Source organism: Suncus etruscus, chromosome 15, assembly GCF_024139225.1.
Source record: "Suncus etruscus isolate mSunEtr1 chromosome 15, mSunEtr1.pri.cur, whole genome shotgun sequence".
Taxonomy (NCBI): Eukaryota; Metazoa; Chordata; class Mammalia; order Eulipotyphla; family Soricidae; genus Suncus; species Suncus etruscus.
In genome coordinates this window covers 5,279,964-5,288,910 of record NC_064862.1, presented here as the reverse complement: position 1 = coordinate 5,288,910, position 8,947 = coordinate 5,279,964, and the positions used below count along the sequence as shown (strand labels likewise).

The window sequence follows — 8,947 nt, the reverse complement described above, 5'->3', positions numbered from 1 at the left end:
CATTGGAAATTAGTTATCTGCCCTTCTTTCTATGGCTGATTATTGCTGAATAATAAATTTTCTTCTGGGGGACAGTAGAGGCTCTCAGTTCATGTGGCAGAGAGCCCCAGACCCCATGCTGTATCTCTATTATGTCTCTTTTTCTTAATCCTAGTGGTGCCTCTGCTTCAGTCCCATTCTCCTGGAACTGGACTCCAGCACTCCATTTCTTTGATTCTTGTTCTAATTAAGCTTTTCAATTGTAATGGCATTTAATCATCTCAGGTATAAAGCTTTGTGATTTTCTTAGAAATGTGCGAGAAAGGCCTGAGTGATGGCGCTGTATTAGGGTGTTTGTCTTACATGCTGCTGACCTAGGATTTACCATTTGATCCCCCAAGCCAGAAGGGATTTCTGAGTGCATAGCAAGGAGTTACCCCTTAGCGTCACTGGGTGTGCCCCAAAAATCAAAAACCAAAAAATAATAATAATAAAAGAAAATAAAAGAAATGTGATAAGAAAAGAGTTCTTTAAATCTAAGCACAGTCACTCATTTAGACTCTGACCAAGGCAATATTGATCTTGACATGTCCTCATTACAGTGATATATGAACTCACAGTTGGAAATTTCTAGCAAACACATAGTGGTTTCACTTATCACAGGTGTCAGAATAATTCATAAATAGAGTTTCCAAGAGCAAACACAGTTTTACTATTTATTTCTTCACATGATTTAACTAGTACACAACTTTACATATTCATCTTCAACTAGACATACAGCTCTTTGAATCCCAGTTAGATTCACTTTCAGTGGCTACAGTGTTCATACACTGATCAGCTACTTCTGTAGTGACAGAGTTCCATAAGAGTAAAGAGAAGGATTGGGTTAGTGTTTGTATTTTTCTGTTATGTACTTTTCTATAACCATATCCAGAAAATTACCACATATTATTTTTAACAAAATAACACAATAGTAATCAACCATTCTTTTTTTAACTGTAACAATAACGTTTTATTTCCTTCGAAAAATAACGAGAGCACATATAGCAATAAACATGGCAGCAAAATATTAACATTTGTTCATCATTTAGTATTACTCTGGCACTACTCTACACACCAGGAATTAAATTAAGTAATCTGATCTCTAATGTTGACATTTTAACTCTGCATGTAAGACAGGTTGGAATTTTTATGTTATATTATATATATTATATATTATATATATTATATATATAATTAATATATAATATTAAACTTTTATATATTTATGATACAATGCAATTTGAAAAAATTCTGATAGTTTAGAAATTCCTGGGTAATTTTTAAAATGCCATTTGAGGCACTATGATTTATAAGATGGTCACTGAAAAAATTTCATGTATACAACATTCCACCACCTTCCTCTATTAAGAATCTGCTTCCTGGGGCTGGAGTGGTAGAGCAGCTGTAGGGCACTTGCCTTGCATGCATCTAACCCAGGACGAGCCTTGGTTCCATCCCAGTGCCCCATAAGGTCCTCAAGCCAGGAGTAATTTCTGTGGGCATAGCCAGGAGTAACCCCTGAGCATCACCGGGTGTGGACAAAAAACAAACAAACAAACAAAAGAATCTGCTTCCCTCTACTGTAATCAATCATTTTTTTTTAGTTTCCAATAGAACATACTAGGACATGAAGACCAGAATATGACATTTGGCAGTTGATTTCTTTAAAATGAAAGATACTAAGAGACTGGTAGTGCAGGGACATTCTGAATCTCTTGTTTCCCTGAAAACCAGTGCCAAATTTCTCATGAGAAACTCATCCTCCCTGAACCAAAAAGATACCAGCAGAAACAATAAAAAATCTGGTGATAAAACCTATATAAATACCTAGCTACTTCACCAATTTTCTATCTTAAATCCAAACCACTGCGTGTTCTCAGTTCTTTACAAGTTTGTTATCCCTTTGTCTTAAAGTTATAAAAGTCTCCTGTTTGGGTCATTTTAAATTTTTGATCTACATTTGAAGGGGAGGGCTCTCCTCTCCATAAAATCAAATTTGTTTTCCTTTCATTATTTTGTGTTCATCAGTTTAACCAATTTAGAGAGCAACCAAAACACCTAGAGAGCAAAAAGGGAAGATTTGTACCCTTACACGAACCTCTTTCCAAAATCATAACTTTCTTTCTTTTGGAATGAAATTGATAAGAAATTTTGAACACACTAACTATCTTTCTCAAAAACTATAACATATTTTAAATATATCTCTCCTATTTAGGTCTCTATAAATAGAAAATAAAGCTATCTTCAGGTTTTAATAAAAGAATAACCCTTATAAAATTGATGCTACCCTATAATGGCAAAATAAAAGAAACAATAAGTATTATATATCTTAGTTTCTACAATCAGAAAAAATGAATGTCTATCTAAGGAATTCCTTGTTCTATTCCAAACAAAAAGAAAAATAAACTAAACAATAATTTAGGTTATTATAGTTTTTCTCAATACCTAGAATTTCCTGTTTACAAGTCATACTTTAGACCATTTGAAAATGTTCTATTCCTCATAACAACACAAAAATTTGTATTTGTCAGCATAAAATATATTGTGCAACTTTCCATCAACCAGACCACAACCAGTCATACATAAATAGATCCTTATAAAAAAGCAACTGAGGGGCTGGAGCACTAGCACAGCTGTAAGGCCTTTGCCTTGCATGTAGCTGAGCCAGGACGTACCTTGGTTCGATTCCTAGCATCCCCTTTGGTCCCCCAAGCCAGGAGTAATTTCTGAGCACATAGCCAGGACCCCTGGTTGTGCATCTGCGGGTGTGGTCCAAAAGCCCCTCCCTCCCAAAATAAGGGGCAACTTAAAATAAATTCAAAGTTAGAATTATATAAATAGAATAATTTTAAATGTATCTAATGCTTTATTAAACAGAGTATCCTTTTCTATGAATTATAGAAATAATAAAAATTATTTAGTGCTTACTCCCATTAAGATGATATATTGTCTTGAGTTTTCTAATTATTTTTCATTAAACTCAATGAAGAAAATCTTACTAATATTATGTCTAATTTATGGGCAAGGAAAATCAGTTTAAGAGTTGGTGCTGTGGGGCCGGTGAGGTGATGCTAGAGGTAAGGTGTCTGCCTTGCAAGCGCCAGCCAAGGAAGGACCTCAGTTTGATCCCCCAGCATCCCATATGCCCCCCCCCCGCCCAAGCTGGGGCCATTTCTGAGCGCTTAGCCAGGAGTAACCCCTGAGCATCAAAAGGGTGTGGCCCAAACAAACGAACAAAAAAAAGTGTTGGTGCTGCATTCCATAGTGGAAAAAGTAGAGTAAAGAGAGATGATAAGATTCTGGATATATCTTGAAAGTAATACTTAGATGTGATGTCATGTGTATAATAAAGTAAAAAGTCAAAGATGATATCAACATCTGAGACCTGAACATTTGAAAAAAGGGATAATGGAAACATAGGTGTGGGATTGTGGCTTTGTTATGTTAAGCTGATATACCACCATGAAGGTATTGAGTAGCATATTTAATCTGTAAGTCTGAGATTCAAGATAAAAGTTCAGGCTGGAGATACAAATACTCAGAGGTGGAAACAGTGAGAAATAAAAATGTGAAGGAATAGGAGATATTGTACTAAAGGAGCCAAAAGGTTACTAGCTCCTTGGGATTAAGAAAGAAGGAAACATCTGTGGTACCGATGACCAAAGTCAGTAGTGCTAACAAGTCAAATAAAATGCAACTGAAGAATCACCTGCACATTGGATTTAGCAAGAAGGGAAATTTATAAAATGTTGTTTCACAGTTTAGTGTGAAATTTCTTACATATTTACTCATGGTCACCCTCACATATCACATACCCAGCAACTAATTTAAACTTGCCTTTTATTATTTTTAATTCTTTTTACATTCTTTTTACTTAATATTTTATGATTCTTTTTACTTAATATTTAAATGACTATTACACATGCACACATTCTTTTTTAAAAAAATATCATAAGCATTCTTTAACCACCCAAGTCAAACTGACCCTATTATTGCAAGCAGAGATTGCTGAGGACCTTAAAACACTATTTCCTGTTTTTTCACATCAGCAGGCTATTCTTATGAGTCATTCTGGAACGAAGTTGTTCTCAGTGGTTTCCCTAGGCAATTTGGCTATCATTAGAATGCTACGAATAAGGGGCTGCTTATAGCCACTTCCCTACACCACTGCATGAACATACCCAGAGATTAATCATTCACAACTCTATGCACTTGGAAATAGCAAAAACTATACTGAACACCACATAAAAACACAATTAGAACCACCAATCAAGATAATTTAGCTTGGCTAAATTTCCCTTAATTTGATGGATTGATTCAAATTCTCTTAAAATAAGAGTGTGAGACATTGAAAAAATAATCAATTCTGTTTTTAGTCAAGTTGATTCCAAGATATTTGAGTTTGCGTGGCACTATTGTGAATGGGGTTATTTTCTTAATGTTCATTTCTTCCTTAGTACTATTGGTGTATAGAAAGACCATTGATTTTTGTGTGTTAATTTTGTAGCCTGCCACCTTCCTATATAAGTCTCTTGTTTCTAGAAAATTTATGGTAGAGTCTTTAGGGTTTTCTAGGTAGAGTATCATGTCATCTGCAAACAGCAAGAGCTTGACTTCTTCCTTTCCTCTCTGGATTCCCTTGATATCTTTTTCTTGCCTAATTGCTATTGCAAGTACTTCCAGTGCTATGTTGAATAGGAGTGGTGAGAGAGGACAGCCTTGTCTTGTGCCAGAATTTAGAGGGAAGGCTTTTAGTTTTTCTCCATTGAGGATAATATTTGCCATTGGCTTGTGGTAGATGGCCTTAAATATATTGAGAAAGGTTCCTTTTCTTCCCATCTTGCTGAGAGTTTTGATCAAGAATGGGTGTTGGACCTTATTAAATGCTTTCTCTGCATCTATTGATATGATCATGTGATTTTTATTTTTTGTTGTTGTTGATGTTGTGTATGATGTTGATAGATTTACGGATGTTAAACCAGCCTTGCATTCCTGGGATGAAACCTACTTGATCGTAGTGGATGATATTCTTAATGAGGCATTGAATCCTATTTTTCACAATTTTGTTGAGAATCTTTGCATCTGCATTCATCAGCGATATTGGTCTGTAATTTTCTTTTTTGGTAGCATATCTGTCTGGTTTAGGTATCAAGGTGATGTTGGCTTCATAAAAGCTACTTGGAAGTGTTTCCATTTTTTCGATTTCATGAAAGAGTCTTGCCAGGATTAGTAGTAGTTCCTCTTGGAAAGTTTTAAAGAATTTATTAGTGAATCCATCTGGGCCTGGGCTTTTGTTTTTGGGCAGACTTTTGATTACCGTTTTAATTTCATCAATAATGATGGGGGTGTTTAGATATGCTATATCCTCTTCATTCAACAGTGGAAGATTATAAGAGTCCAAGAATTTATCCATTTCTTCCGGGTTCTCATTATTAGTGGCATAGAGTTTATCAAAGTAGTTTCTGATTACTCTTTGAATATCTGCCATATCAGTAGTGATCTCTCCTTTTTCATTCCTAATACGAGTTATCAAGTTTCTCTCTCTCCCTTTCAACTTGACTAAAAATCAACTTGACTAAAAATGTGAAGGACCTATACAAAGAAAACTATAAAACTCTGCTCCAAGAAATAAGAGAGGACATGCAGAAATGGAAACACATACCCTGCTCATGAATTGGCAGAATTAACATAATCAAAATGGCAATATTCCCCAAGGCATTGTACAAATTTAATGTGATCCCTCTAAAGATATCCGTGATTTCCTCAAAGAAGTGGATCAGGCACTTCTGAAATTCATTTGGAACAATAAACACCCTAGATTAGCTAAAGCAATCATTGGGAAAAAGAATATGGGAGTCATTACTTTGTGTAATACTTAAACTGTATTACAAAGCAATAGTTATCAAAACAGCATGGTATTGGAATAAAGACAGGCCCTCAGATCAGTGGAATAGGCTTGAATACTCAGCGAATGTTCCCCAGACATACAATCACCTAATTTTTGATAAAGGAGCAAGAAATCCTAAATGGAGCAAAGAAAGCCTCTTCAACAAGTGGTGTTGGCACAACTGGCTAGCCACTTGCAAAAAATTGAACTTAGACCCCCAGCTAACATCATGTATGAAGGTAAAATCCAAATGGATTAAAGACCTCGATATCAGACCCAAAACCATAAGATATATAGAACAACACATAGGCAAAACACACCAGGACATTAAGACTACAGGCATATTCAAGGAGAAAACTGCACTCTCCAAGCAAGTGAAAGCAGAGATTAACAAATGAGAATATATTAAGCTGAGAAGCTTCTGCGTCTCAAAGAAAATAACGCCCAGGATACAAGAGCCACCCACTGAGTGGGAGAAACTATTCACCCAATACCCATCAGACAAGGGGCTAATCTCCAAAATATACAAGGCACTGACAGAACTTTACAAGAAAAAAACATCTAATCCCATCAAAAAATGGGGAGAAGAAATGGACAGACACTTTGACAAAGAAGAAATACAAATGGCCAAAAGACACATGAAAAAATGCTCCACATCACTAATCATCAGGAAGATGCAAATCAAAACAACTATGAGGTACCACCCCACACCACAGAGATTGGCACACATCACAAAGAATGAGAACAAACTGTGTTGGAGGGGATGTGGAGAGAAAGGAACTCTTATCCACTTCTGGTGGGAATGCCATCTAGTTCAACCTTTATGGAAAGTGATATGGAGATTCCTCCAAAAACTGGAAATTGAGCTCCTATATGATCCAGCTATACCACTCCTAAGAATATACCCTAGGAACACAAAAATACAATACAAAAATCCCTTCCTTACACCTATATTCACTGCAGCACTATTTACCATAGCAAGACTCTGGAAACAACCAAGATGACCTTCAACAGACGAATGTCTAAAGAAACTGTGGTACATGTACACAATGGAATATTATGCAGCTGTCAGGAGAGATGAACTCATGAAATTTTGCTATACATGGATGTACATGGAATCTATTATGCTGAGTGAAATAAGTCAGAGAGAGAAAGAAAAATGCAGAATGCCTCACTCATCTATGAGTTTTAAGAAAAATGAGGGACATTCTTGCAATAATAATTTTCAGCTACAAAAGAAAAAAGAGCTGGAAGTTGCAGCTCACCTTATGAAGCTCACCACAAAGAGTGATGAGTTTAGTTAGAGAAATAACTACATTCTGAGCTGCCCTTATAATAAGAATGTATGAGGGAAATGGAAAGCCTGTCTAGAGTACAGGCAGGGGTTGTGTGGGGAGGAGGGAGATTTGGGACATTAGTGATGGGAATGTTGCACTGGTGATGGGTGGTGTTCTTTACATGACTGAAACCCAAATACAATCATGTATGTAATCAAAGTGTTTAAATCAAATAAAATATATTAAAAAAAACAAATATGTGTGTCCTAGTTGCATTGACATGATATTGCCTGTCTTCTGAGAAAATACTTGAAATCTTGCAAATAAAGAAGCAAAGCTGCAATCAAAAAAATCAATACTTATTAAATTGGATAAAGGACTGATGCTTTTCAAAAAAAATTAGTGAAGACCCCTATTTTAATTGCTATGAAAACAGCATTATTCACAATAGCCTAAATCTGGAAATAACCTAAGTGTCCAAGAACAGAAGACTGGATAAAAAAAAGACATGGGGGCCCGGAGAGATAGCACAGCGGTGTTTGCCTTGCAAGCAGCTCATCCAGGACCTAAGGTGGTTGGTTCGAATCCCGGTGTCCCATATGCTCCCCCGTGCCTGCCAGGAGTAATTTCTGAGCAGACAGCCAGGAGTAACCCCTGAGCAATGCCAGGTGTGGTCCAAAAACCAAAAAAAAAAAAAAAAAAAAAGACATGGTACATATACTCAATGGAACACTACTCAGCTTTAAGAAAAGATTAAATCATGCAATGTGTGTCTGGGTTGGATCTGAATAGCATCATACTGGGTGAATTTAATCATGAGGATATCATCTTTATCATGTGTGAGATATTAAAAATAACATAGAAAGGAAATAACAAATTCTCAAATACCACAGTATCTGAGAACTGGTCTTTAGTAGGAAGACTACTGCTGCAATTGGATAGAAGAAATAGGATGGGAGATTTAAGAATTTGAGGGTGCACTAGGACACAGTAGAAGAAGTGGGCACTCTGGTAGAGGGTGTAATACTGGAATATTTTATGCATTAACCCTACCATTAACAGTATTGTAAGGTACAGTGCCTATAATAAAATTAGTTTTTAATAATGAAAATGTATAATATTAAATCTATAAAGGAGTTAGTTTTAATAATGAAATGTATAATATTAAACCTATAATAGATTCCCATCACCAATATTGGTGATTGGAATGTTGCACTAGTGAAGGGTTTTTTTATTTATATAAAAAAATCAAAAGAAAAAAAAGAAAATATAAGGCCTCCCAATGCTTACCACAGGCTGTGTTCTTTACACTGACTGTATAAAAAATGAAGGTACTGTAAATGCACCCCATATATACTCAGCCCAGGCCCTTTGCCTGGTCTGTATTGTGAATGGGGGGACATGGAGAAAAATAAAATAAAATAAACTTATAATAAAAGTTAGTTTTTAATGTGTTTTTTAGATAATTGTTAGGGTAACAATGAAAAGCACCAAAACACAGGGGCCAGAAAGAGAAAAGAGAGAGAGGGAGTACAGGAATTAAGGGACTTGTACAGGAACTGCACATGTAAAAGTGATATTTTATTGCATATAATGAGTCTGTTTTCTTTTTTGATGAGTGTATGATGGTGTCACATGTGGCAATGACCAGGGCATACTTCCAGCTCTATAATGTGGTGCAGGGGATCCAACCCAAATCTCTAACATGCTAAGTTTTTGCAGTAGCCCTAAAGTTACCTCCCCAGACCCTCATCTTAAGATG

The 8,947-nt window shown here is 35.9% G+C and overlaps 1 non-coding gene across 1 annotated transcript; it reads left to right on the top strand.

Moving 5' to 3' along the window:
- The first annotated feature begins 8,458 nt into the window (after nt 1–8,458).
- On the top strand, nt 8,459–8,590 carry LOC126031920 (small nucleolar RNA SNORA51). The gene has a single exon (XR_007503727.1). It is a non-coding gene; the product is annotated as a small nucleolar RNA SNORA51 (small nucleolar RNA).
- Nucleotides 8,591–8,947: the final 357 nt, after the last annotated feature.